This window comes from Ursus maritimus, unplaced genomic scaffold, assembly GCF_017311325.1.
Source record: "Ursus maritimus isolate PB19 unplaced genomic scaffold, ASM1731132v1 scaffold_17, whole genome shotgun sequence".
NCBI classification, from domain to species: Eukaryota; Metazoa; Chordata; class Mammalia; order Carnivora; family Ursidae; genus Ursus; species Ursus maritimus.
This window is the reverse complement of record NW_024424119.1, coordinates 54,591,712-54,605,492: the sequence shown is the minus strand read 5'-3', so window position 1 is coordinate 54,605,492 and position 13,781 is coordinate 54,591,712. Positions and strand designations below refer to the sequence as shown.

The 13,781-nt window shown below is 56.8% G+C and overlaps 1 protein-coding gene across 2 annotated transcripts in view; it reads right to left on the bottom strand.

The window, feature by feature from the left end:
- The window catches only part of ASS1 (argininosuccinate synthase 1), a 51,449-nt gene extending 45,335 nt beyond the window's left edge, over positions 1–6,114 (bottom strand). The window contains exons 1-2 of one of the 2 annotated variants that reach the window (XM_040632071.1): positions 6,080–6,114; positions 1,120–1,182 (exon numbers count right to left, since the gene is read on the bottom strand). The gene's annotated coding sequence lies outside the window, so the exon portion shown is untranslated. The remainder of the gene's footprint in view (positions 1–1,119; positions 1,183–6,079) is intronic. The other variant, XM_040632072.1, reaches the window with a different exon arrangement.
- Between the last annotated feature and the right edge of the window lie 7,667 nt (positions 6,115–13,781).

Genomic DNA, 13,781 nt, shown 5'->3' with positions numbered 1-13,781 from the left:
GGGGGTGGGAAGGATGTCTTGGAGCCCATCCCCCACCAGCTAGAGAAAGCATAGGAGGCTGAGCTGTTAGGACCAGGCCAGGACGCTCCAGAGACATGGGTGGGGCCGCTCAGAGAGTGCGGGGCATGGCTCTGGGGGCCTCGTGTGGCTCGCCTTGCACCCCCACCATGACCCCATGCTGCTGTCATGCCCACTGGGGACATGGCGAGCAGCCGGCTCAAGGTCACAGAGCACGTGCTAGGGCTCTGTCCCACCCTATCCGTCTCCTCAGCTACACAGAGGTACCAGGGGCTCCTGCCTTCTTGCCTTTACAGTCGCTGTTCCTTCTTCCAGAAGGCTCTCCCCGAATGCTTGGGCTGCGTTGGGGCTCGCCCTGCCTCCCCCAGCACTGTCCCCGTGGCCCTGAGAGTAGATATGTTACTGTACCCATTCTGCTAGAGAGGAAACCGAGGGTCACAGAGGGGGAGTCCTGTGCTTGAGGACCAGATGTGGAACGAGGCCATCTGGTCCCAGCATCCCTGGACATGGCCCCAGCATCCTGCATTTACGGGGGGGATGCCTGTGTCTGGTGAGAGCGTTTACACCGGAGTCTGACCAAGGTCAGGGTCCTTATTAGATACCCTCGGGAAAAGCCGCGGACACCCCTCCACAGACCCATGGAGCCCAGAAGGGGCACCCCACCATGACTCCCGCGCAGACGCAGACTCCTGTGTATGGAAAACCTCCCCTGTGCCTGGAGGTCCAGAGAGGGGTTGTCCCGGTCACTCAACCCTGTGTAGCAGAGCCTGGACAGGGCCCGATGGTACTAGAACACACATCCTGTGTGCAGACCCATCTCGCTGGGCCACCTGCCCGTCGGCCCCAGGGCTCACACACCCTGTGGCCCTTTGGACAGTGAGGCTGGGGGTTTGTTTCTGATGGATGTACACAAATTTGCCTCCACGGGGCATTCGACCACCTGCCAGGCCCTGTCCCCAGCCACCTGATTTGCTGGTGACTCAGCAGACCCTGACCCTGGGGCCAGGAGATGGTGCCCATGGCAACTGCAGCCAGGCAACAGGCCATCAAAAATGGGAGGGAGGGAGGAAAGGAGGGAGACAGGGAGGACCCAGAAAGTACCTTGGATCAGAGATGTGCGTTTCCCGGTTTCTGGAATCTGACCTCGCGGCTCCGTGCACCACTCTGCAAAAGGAAAAACTGTTCAGCTGCCTGGAAGAGCAGTGCGGGTGAAGCCAGAGACCCTGAACCCGACCTCTCCGGCTGCCGGATTCCCCTCGAGTGGCCCTGTTGATCGCGGAGATTTGGGGAGGCCCAGGAGCCACTCACCCAGCCCCCTGGCTCCAGGAGGTACCGGTGCTCCCAGCCCTGTGTGCTTGTGTGCCACGGTGCTGGGGCTGGGGTGGGGCGTGTATCCTGCTGCATATTTTTCAAACAGCGCCACTGAGGCATAACTCAGAGACAAGAAACTGCATATATCGAGAGCGTCCTATGTAGCGGCAAACTGTCACCACGATCAACATAAGGAATCCATCCATATCATGTGCTGACCCCTTCCCTTCGAGCTGTCCCCATTTTAGGGATAGGGAAACTGAGGCTCAGGTTAAGGAACTGGCTCCAGGCCTTGCCTGGCAGGTTGAGTGGCCGAGGCAGGACTCACACCCAGAGCGGCAGGGCCCCGTGAGCCACTGCTGGAAGGTACAAGGCCCAGAGAAGAGAAACCCGGGCCAGGTGTGGTCTGGGAAGCTACAGGTGGCTCAGACACCCTGGCGTGGCTGGGGTGGGTTCAAGACAGGGCGCGATGATGCCGGTCCAAGAGTCACCCTGCTCTTAGAGTCGCCCCTGCTCTGCCATCTCCTAAAGGGACCTGGAGCCCGGGGGAGGGGGGGCACTGGAGTGAGGGAGACAAAGCTCCACGGAGACACACAGACCGCCTGGGCCTGCCTGGCTCCACCTGTGATCCCTTGTCCATGGCCCATCCTAGCACACGGCTCGCTGGATTCCGATCGCACCCCCACCCCCACAGCTGTGAGCTCCACGGGGACAGGGACCATCTCCCGGACCGCGCCTGCCATGTAACCGGCATTCAGAACAACGCCACTGATTCCACGGTTGAGATGTCGGTTCCTTGCCTATAAAGAGAAGGTCAGGCAAGCCCCTCAAGGCCTGGAATGCTATGCATGCCTCATCCAGACACTAGCGAGCCCCGCCTGCTTGCCAGGCTGTGTGCGCACACGGGCACCAGGAACCTCAGCCTCTGGGTCTGAGCCGCGTGGAAGATGGCACGCAGCTAGGACTCTGTGCCTCCGAGCGTGAACGAGTGTGTGTGCCGGCACGTGGGGGGGGTGGGCGTGTGTTGTGTTTGGGCCTGTGTGTGCAGAGATCAGCCGGGCAGGCGGGCTGGGAAATGATGCAATCCGACACTGGCATCCCTCCTGCCCCCTCGCCCCCGGCACCCGGGCGAAGCGCCTCATTCCTGCGGACCTGGGCTCACGCTGCTTCAGTTGCTCATGTGCAAAATGGGGGTGACAAGAGCCCGTCAGGCCACAGGGCGACCGTTGAGGATTCAGTGAGTCCTGTGGGGGAGCAGCCAGAGCTGGGCACCCAAGCCTGTGCCCACTAGACTCTCCTTCCCACTGTCGCGGCTCACCCTGGGCCAGTCCCTCCCTCCCCAGGGCTTGACTAGCCGTCTGCACAACCCGAAAGCCATTCTGGCTCCGACATCCCAGGACCCTGGTCTGCCTGCCTGGGGGAGGTGTCTAGCTAATCCTTGTCCCCACCCCACCCTCCACGAAAGGCCCAGGGCAGGTTTCCCCGGCTCCCAGGCGCAGGCCCACTGCCAAGAACGTCCTTGCCTCCCCGCTCCCCTGTCTGCCCTGACATCCTGGGAGGAAGGAAGAAGGCGGCCTCATGCCAAGATGTCTGCCAGCCTGGCCTGAGGTGGCAAGGCAGGCGGCACTCTCCGTGTCCCCAGCCAGAGCCACCCCACCACCCTCCAGCGACGGTGCTAGGCCAGCCTTGGCACTCGGTCGGTTCTATGGAAACCCGTGCACTCTAAAATGTCAAAGCTGGAACAAGGACAAGAGCAGATACTATGTTCAGTGCCACACTCAAGGAGGACACTATTATTACCACGTGGGGCTCAGGAAAGGTAAGCGGCTTGCGGGGGCCACAAGCTCGTGGATGGCAGGGCTAGGACAGAAACCTAGGCTGACTGCAGACCGCCTGCTCGTTACTGCCCCGTGCCCCATACACTCGGGATTCTAGCAGACCACAGATCGCCTCCCCCTCACTTTCATCTTCCAGAAAACAAAACCCCCAAGGAACCATCACCAATCAGTAGTATAGTTCTCTGCGTCAGGCATACAGCCTGGCAAATGTTCTTCCGGAACCCGTCCCTGGCATTCTAACTCAGCTAAGCTGGGCTCGTTATAGTTTTTTAAAACCCTAGCTCCACCGAGGCCAGAAGAATTCTCTCTGACTTTGGGGTTTCCTCATTCTAGGGATCACTTCGGGGCCCTCCTTCGTGTCTGACAGAGCTAGGCTGCAATTTCACACTCTGGCCAGGAGGTGCCGCTGTCGGGTCTCAGCCTATCTATCTGCTTGACCTGTTTGGCTCATGTCTTCCGCACATCCTTGGTAAGACAGGGGAGCGATTTTCTTCCCAATTGACAGATGAGGAAACTGAGGTCAAGGGGCTTGCCCTAGACTAGACACTGAGCTGACTCTCAGCCGCAGAATTGCTGGGGCCTGAGAATCAAATCAGGAACACTGGCTCCCTTGACGACAGTGGCTCTCCAGCAAACTTCTTCCACCTAGGGTTAGGGGTCATCCGAGGGCCTGCCTGGGCTGGGAAGGTTGAGTCTGTTTCTGGTGAAAAGCCCCTGAGACAGGTGGTGGGGGACTAAGTAGATCTCACCAGACTCTGGTAAGAGACATGCAAGTTCCTGAGAGCGTTTGGAGCTCATGGAGGAAAGGAGAGTGCATTCATTCATTTGTTGATTCTACTAATAATATTAAAAAGCCTGTGGGTGCATGGCCTACCCCCAAGTCTGGGGAGGGCGCCTGCCACCCAAGGGAACACCCTGGGGCTTGGAAGATCAACCCTGCCTACAGTGTTACAGCAGAGCTCAGAGCCTCAGACCCTGAATTCCAGTGAGTTAGTTTCTCTCTTTCCACATGGGTGCCCGCAGGCAAGGCACTCCCTGCAGGGGCTGTGCGGTCTGATGAAGGCATCTGGCCGTCCTGGCTGGCCTCCCGGAAACCATGGGGCTAAGACGAAGTGGGGCCTGGGAAAAGGCTTGCACAGCAGGTGAGTCTGGGCCTGGCCCCTCTCTGTGAGTCAGGTTCCCGGGGCCCTAAGCCAGGAGAAACGGCTACCAGCCTAGCCAAGCGGCCACAAAGCCCAGAGCAGGCCAGCAGTGGATGGGGCACACGCGAGGACTGTGGGGACCTCAGACCGTGCAGAGCACGGGCCTCCCTCCTCTGCCCCACGCGGTGCACGGGCCAGGCTCTAGGTGCTCCCTGGGCAGCCTTCATCATTCCGTCGACTTGTACTGAGCAGAGCCTGAACTGTTTCTCAGCACAGTGCACATGGGGACAGATGGGTCCCCACCCCACCCCTGGGCTCCCCTGCCTGGGCTCTGAGAGGGGAATGGAAGAGGGAAGGGAGTTTAGAATGAAGCCTCCTTCGGTCCCATCCATCTCCCAAGTTCCCATCCCTTTTGTGGCTCTTTCTGTCTCTCCGGTCTCCCTCCCCACCAGAACCTTCCGTAGGACAGACAGGGTCTCCTGTTCCACGTCCCCAGCTTAGGGCACAAGGGGAGGCATGCCCCACACAGTTAATGAGTGAATGGACCCAGGAGCCGCTCTCAGTAGTCTACAGAGACTGTCCCACAGTGTCTTACTGTTTCCTGAGCCCTGAGCCTGTGCCAGCTCTGACAGAAGGAGAAACTGAGGCCTGGGAAGGTGGCAGCTGACCCAAGCCTCACCCAGTGGTTCTGCCTTCCCGGCTTGGGTCTACTGGCTCCAGAATCTGCCCTGTCACCAGCCGTGGGCTGGGAAGGAAGGATCAAAGCCCAGGGTCTATTTGATCCATCCCTGGAGAGAAGACAGGTTTGCTCCTGCCTGAGACGTGCAGCCAGACGGCGATGCTCCGAAGACGCCCCCACTGCGCCCAAAGGAACACTGAGGCGGCCGGGTCATGAGACCTCCTCGGGAAGAGCCCTGGCGGGCTGGCAGACGAGTTTCCTCCATTTCACAATGACCCTCCCTCCCTGGAGGGCGCAGCCGCCCAAGATGCCAAAGACAACAGCAGCCCGGACGGCGGACACGGAGCGGCCCCGCCCACAGCCCGGAGCCCAGTGCCAGCCAGAAACCCGGCCCGGCGACCCCGCGCGGCCACCGGCCCCACCTGGGCGGAGAACGCTAATCCCTTCCAGGAGGCAGAGACTGCCGCCCCCTGCAGGGGAGGGCGCGCAGTCACACCCAAGACGCTAGGGCGGGCCGCTAGTGTCCCGGTGCCCATGTGCCCGGGGTAAACTGAGGCTCGGGGCTGTGGGAGGGGCGATACGCCCAAGCCCCCGCACGAGGGCCAGGGGTGGGGCTGGAAGTCTGGTTTCACGCAGAGTGAGGGTGGGGGATGGTCAGAGACGGGGCGAGAGAGTCGGGAACCGCCACACCCTCCGGACTCCCAAGGTCTCCATCTGGGGGGCTCCGGCATAGAGGAAGCTGGATTAGAGACGGAGGCTCCAGAAAGGACCTCGGCCCGCAAAAGGGACAAACAACCCGACCTGCCCCCCTCGGAGCCCCCGGACACGCGCCCCGGCCCCACCCCCGAGGGACCCAGGAACCCGGCCGCCCGGCGTCTCAACGGCAGAAGCCCCGGCGTCGGCCTCCTTCCCTCCCGTCCAGGTGGAGCCCGGGGCGCGCGGCCACTCGGCGCCGCCCTCTGCCCCCGCCCGCGCGGGCGCCCGGAGCGCAGTCCCCTCGGCCTCCTCGGCTCGCTGTCGGCGGGACCCGCGGCAGGGTGTCTCCTAGGCGAGGGGGTGGGAGCGGGAGTCTCGGGCCGGGGGCTCCTTACCGTGGCCCGGGAGGCGGTGGCAGGCGGCAGCGCAGGGCCGGCTGCGTCGCGAATCCCGGATTATAAACACCGGGCCGGGGGCAGGGCCGGGGACCCGGGACACGTGGGGGGACGCGCCCGACAGGCCCCGCCCCCGGGCCCGGCCCCCACGCCGAGCAGCTCAGCGTCCGTGGCCACCTGCGGGTGGGCGGGGCCCGGTCTCTCCCTCCCTCCCGGCCCGCCCCCTACCCCTCCCTCCCTCGCGGGGCCCCATCCCCCGCCCGGCTCCCGGGGCCCCGCGTCCTCCCGAGGGCCCTCGGGGGGTGCACGCGGCCCGGGTCTCCTCGCCCTGGCCCGCGGGCAGGCGGCTTCTCGGGGCGCGACGGTGGCTGGACCGCGCGCCCCTGGCCGGGTGACTGCGGCCGTCCTGCCAGAGACTTGCCACCGCTCCGCGGTGGGAGTGGGAATAAAAGTCCCTTAGATGCGGTGAATTTCGTGTCCACTTTAATCCCGTGGTGGCCTTTCTGCAGACCTCGAAACCCCTCCCTTCCCCCACATAGCCGCCGTGAGCCGGAGCCCAGGTGCAGGCGGCACTGGAAGGTCGGGGTTTCATCCCTCGGTCCAGGGCTGGCTCTTGGCTGTCTCCCCGGAGGCTGGCACCTGACCAAACTCCTTGGGGCACCCAGTAAATAGTGAATGGAAGACTAGCCAACTGCTAAGCCATTGGGCAGCAGGGGTTCATAGAGGTGAAGCTTCTTGCTTGCACAAGAAACGAGGAGTTGCTACCCCGGTCTGGCCTTCGGAAGGATCTGTGTGTCAGACGTCTGCCAGCCAGCCTGTTTCAGAGGCCCCAGAGCGCCCATCACTGCAACAGCAGCTGAGTGACATGGCAGGTGCCCGGCGTTCAAGGCAATGCCATAGTTAGGACTGACTCCAGGTCCTCTCAGCCCTGAAGCCCCTGGGAGGTGGGAGCCCCCAGACCATACTGCTGGTTTGCCATTTAATCCATCTTGTAAAAGGGGGTAGGTGGTGGTGAGGGGGGCGCCTGTCCCAGGCCCCTTCCTGCAACCAAGAAGCAGCTAGAGAAAGGGACCCTCAGCAGAGAAGGTGCTCGCTTAGTCACTTGGTCCCTCCGCCAGTCAGCGCCCCCATCCCACCCCTGAGCACTGCTGCCTGGCCACCAAGCACATCGGCCAGGCCAGTTGCTGTGAGCCCATCAGGAGGGGAAAATGGATCAGACCAATTCACAAGCAAAGCCACGGCTTTCAGTCCGCGTGAACGCCCCCCAGCCTCTGGCACCCAAACCCCAGACGTGGCTGAAATGGCAAGGAGCCCCTTATGAGCTGCGAGGGGTCTGGGTGACCTGAGGCAGCTTCCTGCCAGGAGGCAGGACGGCAGCTGGCCCCCTAAGCCCACTCACTGAGCCGCCTCTGGGCTTCGCAGAGCCCCTGGCCTTCCACGCTAGCCAGTGTGGAACAGCCAACACGACACACGACAGCAGGTCATGCAGCCTCAGGCAGCTTCCTTCCCCAGCAGAGGCAGGGAAGGGAGGGGGGCATTTCTACTGTCCTCTCTGTCTCAGTCCTATGACTCTGTCCTGGGTCTTTGTTTCTTCCTTTAAGATGTCACTGCCCTTTGAGAAAGTTGGGGAGCGTGTGGGTGCCTAGGGGGACCACCCCCTTGGAGTTATTACAGAGGAAGTGGGCAGGGAAACTGAGGCAGTGAGGCCAGGTGTTCCCCCAAGCTCCCCAAAGCCAGTAGTGGCCCCAGAGAGAAGCCCCATTACCCAGACCTTAAGAAGAGGCTGGGGTGAGGGATGAGCCCCTACCAGTCTAGGATGGATGGGTGGGGGGCGGAGGGGGCGTGGAAGAGGAAGTAAGGTCATCTGGGTGGATCTGGGGCACAACTACTTCCTTGTGGTTCTCACCAAGCACTGTTTTATCTCCTTACCTTCACTTGCTCTTCACGATTACTCTCTATGAAGTCACTGTGACTGTTATCCCCATTTTACAGATAGGAACCTGCAGCACAGAGAGAGGGTGTATCTTCCCCAAGGCCACACAGCCTGTTAGTGGCAGAGCAGAACTACAGCCCAGTGTCTGCCAAATCCTTTGTTCTAGTTCAGGCTTGAGTTAACTGGTAGAGGCACCAGGTCCTCAGTCCCAAGGGTCACAGAACGTGGGGACCTTTACTCTCTGCTGCTGAAATGGCTCTAGTCCAGGGGACTGTCCCTTTCTGACGCACAGATGCTGGTGACATTAGGGACAGTGGTGTCACAGCTCTCCTGAAAGGAAAAGGGGCCCAACTGCCAGCAGGGGTCCTGCCCACTGGGTGTCAGGGTGGATGAGAGGCAGAGATCAAGGCCAGGGTGGATTGGCTGGCTCCCCAATGAGCCATTTTCCACCTGCACCCCTCCATCCACACCCTGCCCCAGCCCTCACCGTGCAGAGCAGGTCTTGGGTCCAGTACTGGGGCATGGCCAGAGGGGATCCCCCGCATGGGACCGAGCCACCGTGGCCTTTGCCTTTCACCCACACCCAGGTCAGGGCTCCTCAAGGAGCCTATACACCTCCTAGTAAGTGACCTTGGGTGGTGCCTTTAAAAGTGCAGCAGCACCTAGGCCTGACCAGGTGGAGAAACTGAGGCACTGGAGTCTGGGATGTTTGTATCTTCTACATGTATCCAGAGTCTGCCCCTTCCTTTCCATCTCCACCTTCTCCACATTGGCCTGTCATCTCTTACTCAGACCATTGCTGTAGCCTCCTCAATCATTTCTCTGCTTCTCCAGTTTCCCACCCCTCCGTCCCCCCAGATCCTTTCTCCACCCAAGAGCAGAGAGTTCTTAAAAACTCAGAACAAGTCACTCCCTTCTTAAACACTTGGGTGGTTTATCTTCCTCTATCGGTTCCCCATTGTTCTAACAACATTAGCTGAAGACTTTCCTTTCTCCACTGAATTACATTGGCACATCTGTTGAAAATCCATTGACCCTGTAAATGTGAATATGTTCCTGGACTCCCTCTTCTGTTTCATTGGTCTATTTATTTATTTATCTTTAGGCCAATACTACATCGTCTCGATTACTACAGCTTTATAGTAAGCTCTCAAGTCAGATAGTGTGTATCTTCCGATTTTGTTCCGTTTCAAAATTGTTGTGGCTATTCTGGGTCTTTTGCATTTCCGTATAAATAGTAGAAACAGATTGCTAGTCTATATAAAAACCCTGTGGGATTTTGATTGGGGATTGCAATAACCATCTATCAGCTTGGGGGTGGAGAGTGGACATCTTAACAATATTGAGTTTTTCAATCCATGATCATGGTATACCTCTCTAGTTATACCTTCTTAAAATTTCCAGCATTTAAAAAGACTTCAAACTATTGAAAAGTATTAGTTGCTATTTACACGAGCAGTGAGAAAGAAACTCAAACAGTGAGGCCAATCTATAGGAGGTTACATCTTGAGATGATCTTCATTTCTGGTGAATTCAGTTTCTGTTTTAAACCAAAAGCGTATCTCTCCGATAGTGTTGAAATAAATGCCCTTGAGCGTCGTGAAATGGCTTCTTTATTTGATGTGAAATCTCAGGTAAGAATCTTTCAAGGAGCTAGACGAGCAGGACCTGAGCTAGAAGAGCCGGAGTTTTCTAAGTTCCCTGCAGGTGATGAGGTGTTCCAGAGAAAGTAGGTGGGGCTGGACATGCTCCAGTTGGGAAAGTAGGTGCTGGTTATGGGAAAGGCCCGGGGTCTGTGACCTCAGTGTGAACAAAGTCACTTCTCACGCTAGAAGAGATAGGGCTTCTTGGAGTCACAAATACGGCTACTCCAGAGCTCAGCTTTGAGATGGGTATCTCACTGGACAGGTTGGATGACTTGCTTGGTGGAGGCCTATTCTCAGGCAAAGGTCAAGTCTTCTACTCAGAGGGAGGAAAACCTGGGAGGTTGGTGTATCTTTCGTGGGTAGTATAAAAGTCCTCAATTTCAACGGAAGTGCCAAAGGCTCCACCTTGGTTCGGACGTCTGAGCAACGTTTTGTTGTTTTCAGCGTACGGTTCTTGCTTATCTTTCCTTAGACTCATTTCTAAGTATTTTAAGTATTTTGAGACTATCGTACGCGATGTTTTAAATTTCATTTTCTGTCGTTGGTCGCTACTATATAGAAATACAATTGAATTTTGTGTATTTGCCTTATATTCTCCAACTTCGCTAATGTTGCTGATTAATTCTAGTAGATAGTTGTAAATACCTTAGGACTTTCCGTGTAGACGATAACATTGTCTGGGAATAGAGGCAATCTTACGTTCACCTGTTTTATCTTTGTGCCTCTTCTTCGTGCATCCTCGCAATGGGGAGAACCCCCAGTATAATGTTGAACAAAAATGGCGAGGGTGGATATCCTTGCGTTGTTCGTGGTCTTAGGGGAAGGCATTCATTCAATCTTTCACTGATGACCGTGATGTTAGTGCAGGTTTTCCGTGGATACTTTTCATCAGGGGAAGAAGCTGACTTTTGTTTACTGAGAGTTTTTATCATGAGTAGGGGCTGAATTTTGTCCAGTGCTTTTTCTGCATCTATTGAGATGATCATATATGATTTTCTGTTGATTCTGTAACTATGGCAAATTACACTAATTGGTTGTCAAGTGTTGAACCGACCTCACATTCCTGGAATAATTATATCTCAATAAAGTTGAGTTTTAAGTTTTTAAGGAAAGAAAAGGGGGATAGGGGAGCTTAGGGTTAAAAGAGACATAAAGACTGTACTTAATCACAATATGTAGACTTCGTTTTCATCCTGAGTTTTTGAAGCATACAAGAAAGACCCTGTGTGTGAGCATTTGGAAATTGAACCCTGACGGGATCTTGAATGATAGCAAGGAGCTGCTGTTGATTTTTTTTTTTTTTACTAGATGTGATAATGGTATTTCAATAAGGGGGTTATATTGAGGTTTTTTTTTTTTTTTGAAGTTTTAGAGATATATTTTGATATAGTCATGAATTGAAGTTTGTTTTTTTTTAAAGATTTTATTTATTTATTCAACAGAGATAGAGACAGCCAGCGAGAGAGGGAACACAAGCAGGGGGAGTGGGAGAGGAAGAAGCAGGCTCCTAGCGGAGGAGCCTGATGTGGGGCTCGATCCCAGAACACCGGGATCACGCCCTGAGCCGAAGGCAGACGCCCAACCGCTGTGCCACCCAGGCGCCCCTGAAGTGTTTTTTAAAAAGATTTTGCTGGTCCGTCATCACTCTTAGCATCAAATCTAGAACCCTGTACTTCCTCCTCGGCCCTCAGCCACTACAGCCCGATTGCACTGGCCTGCTTGTGGTTTCTTCAGCGCGTCAAGCTCCCTGCTGCCTTATGGTCTCTGCACTTACCGTTCCTTGGCGACGCCTCTCTGACCCCTCCCGTCCTCCCACCAGATCGGTCCCTTGTCAGATGTTATCTGTCATGCCGGCACCTAGCAGATGCCTGGAGTTTTCAGGGAAAAAATGGAGGCACAGAGGCCTCTGATCCCTTCTCGTCTCTCCACTGGTGTTGTCTTCGACTGTCATCCGCTCTCTCCTGTACCGCGCTGCACCTGTCTTTCTGGCTACGCTCACCGCCCCCCCTAATCCACCCTGCACACCGCAGCCAGCGTGGCTTTCACTCTGACTCTTGTGGCCCCTTGTCTGAACATAGATACAGCCTGTGCATCTAACCAAGGAGTAGGCCCCTCTTGTCTTCCGTCTCTCCTCTGTCACTCAGGGGCTCTGCACCTGCTAGTTACAAAGGGGCCTGGGAAAGTGGAGACCCTAAGCACATCACCCCACAACCATCTCGTGGTTGGCACCAGATGCCGCTTTGCTGCTGCCCAGGCCTGGGCACTGGCTCCAGGAACAAGAGTGTCCTCTAGGCGGGACCCCAGGTTGCCCGTCCCTGCCCCCGAGGGAACACAGAGTCCAGTTGCTGGGTTCTTGGAAAAACTACATCAGGGAGTTTAATAAGTGACCTGAAGGGCTGTTTACCACCATTGACAGTTTGGGACAGCCTCAGCCCGAGGTCAGGTGGTGCTAGGGGGCTGGGTTGCTGCATGGGGCCTTGGCCAGGGATTGCGGGCCGGCAGCTGGAAAAGCAGAAGTGGAAAACACTCCCTTGGAGCGGGCTCCAGCTGCATCTCCCCAGATGCTCCTCCTCCACTCTGGGACCATCCCTGTGAAGTGGGCAGAGCTGGGTGGAGTCACGGCTGGGGGAACAAGACTGGGAATCACAGCCCGGATTCCAGGCCAAGTCTGCCACTGGCTCCCTGCAGGACCTTGGGCAATCAGTCCTCTCCACCAGCCTCAAACAGAAATTTAGAAGGTGGGGGAGGAAGGAGGCAGAAGTGAACGACACTCCCTTGGCAGCTCTTCAGGTCTTGAATTGCCATGGTTCCTCCTCTTCATACTGCTCCTGGCCCTCCCCCTCATCCCCCTCCTCCTTTCTTGGGGGAGTGGAAGCAGGGGGGCTTGCAGGCTAACTTGCCCCTGGGCTCTGGAGTCAGAAGGCCTGGTTGAGTTCTTCTTCTCCCTTCTAGGCTGTGTGAGCTTGGACTGGTGGCTCACCTTCTCTGAGCCCCCATTTCTTCATCTTTGCGATGGGCTTACTCTTTCTTGCCTCTGGCTCTCCTGGGAGAATGAAAACTCAGGTCCATAAGGCACTGGATATTCAACAGACAGTTTACAAACATGAAGGGCCAGGGGGAGACTGAGAAGCAGCAGGGAGGAGACAGCAGGGGTGAAAGAAGAGTCAGCACCTCCCCTCCGCACGTCTCACCCCTGCCTCACCCTGGGACTGATCTTTTCATGGGCTCCATAAAAAAATTAACAGCCCAGCAAATAGCAGGGCTCAGGTTGTGACCTATGCCCCTAGGGTTGCACGAAGAGGGGCATTTAGCCCAAGGAAGGTCTTCATGGGCGGGTGCTGGACAAATGGGTATGGGGGGGTTGGAGGACCCCGCCCCCTCGAATTTCTCCTCCACCCAGCCTGAAACCCACCATTAGTGACTTCTGTGGCTTACTTAAATCAGGGCTGGCAAACGGTAGCCCCGCCAGTTTTTGTAAGACCTGCAAGCTGAGAATGGTGTTTGCATTTGTAAATGGTTGGAAAAAAAATCAAAGGAAGAGTATTTTGTGACATGTGAAAATTGTACGAACTTCAAACCTAAGCGTCCACCAGTAGTTTTACCGGAACACAGCGACGCTCACACATTCGTGTGCTGCCGGTGGCTCCCGAGCACCGAGCGCTGAGCGCTGCATCGGGGAGGGGAGTGGTTTCAACAGAGACCGTCCAGCAAAGCCGAAAGCACTCCCTATGTGGCCCTTTACGGTAAAAGTGTGTGTGTGCAGACCCTTGGTTTGAAACAAAACCAAAACCAGAAAACAGCTTTGAACGTGGAAGCGCCCTGGGAAGATTCCAGAGGGGCTGTCAGGTGGAAGTCAGGAGTCCCAGTCTAACCATGAACCAGTCACCTATCCAGCAAGGGGCTGTCCCCTCTCCGAGCCTCATTTTCTCCATGTGTCAAACGGACACAGCAATTTAATCCGGCGATGTTTAATCTAGCATTGCTGGAAGTCTCCGTTTACAGTCTGGTTGGCATCCACCCCTTAAGGAGAAATAACTCAGACAGCTTTCCTCCTTGCCCAGATGAGAGCATGAGGATACAGAGGGGGAGGTGACAGTGTCACACTGAGCAAGGGGAACGAGGA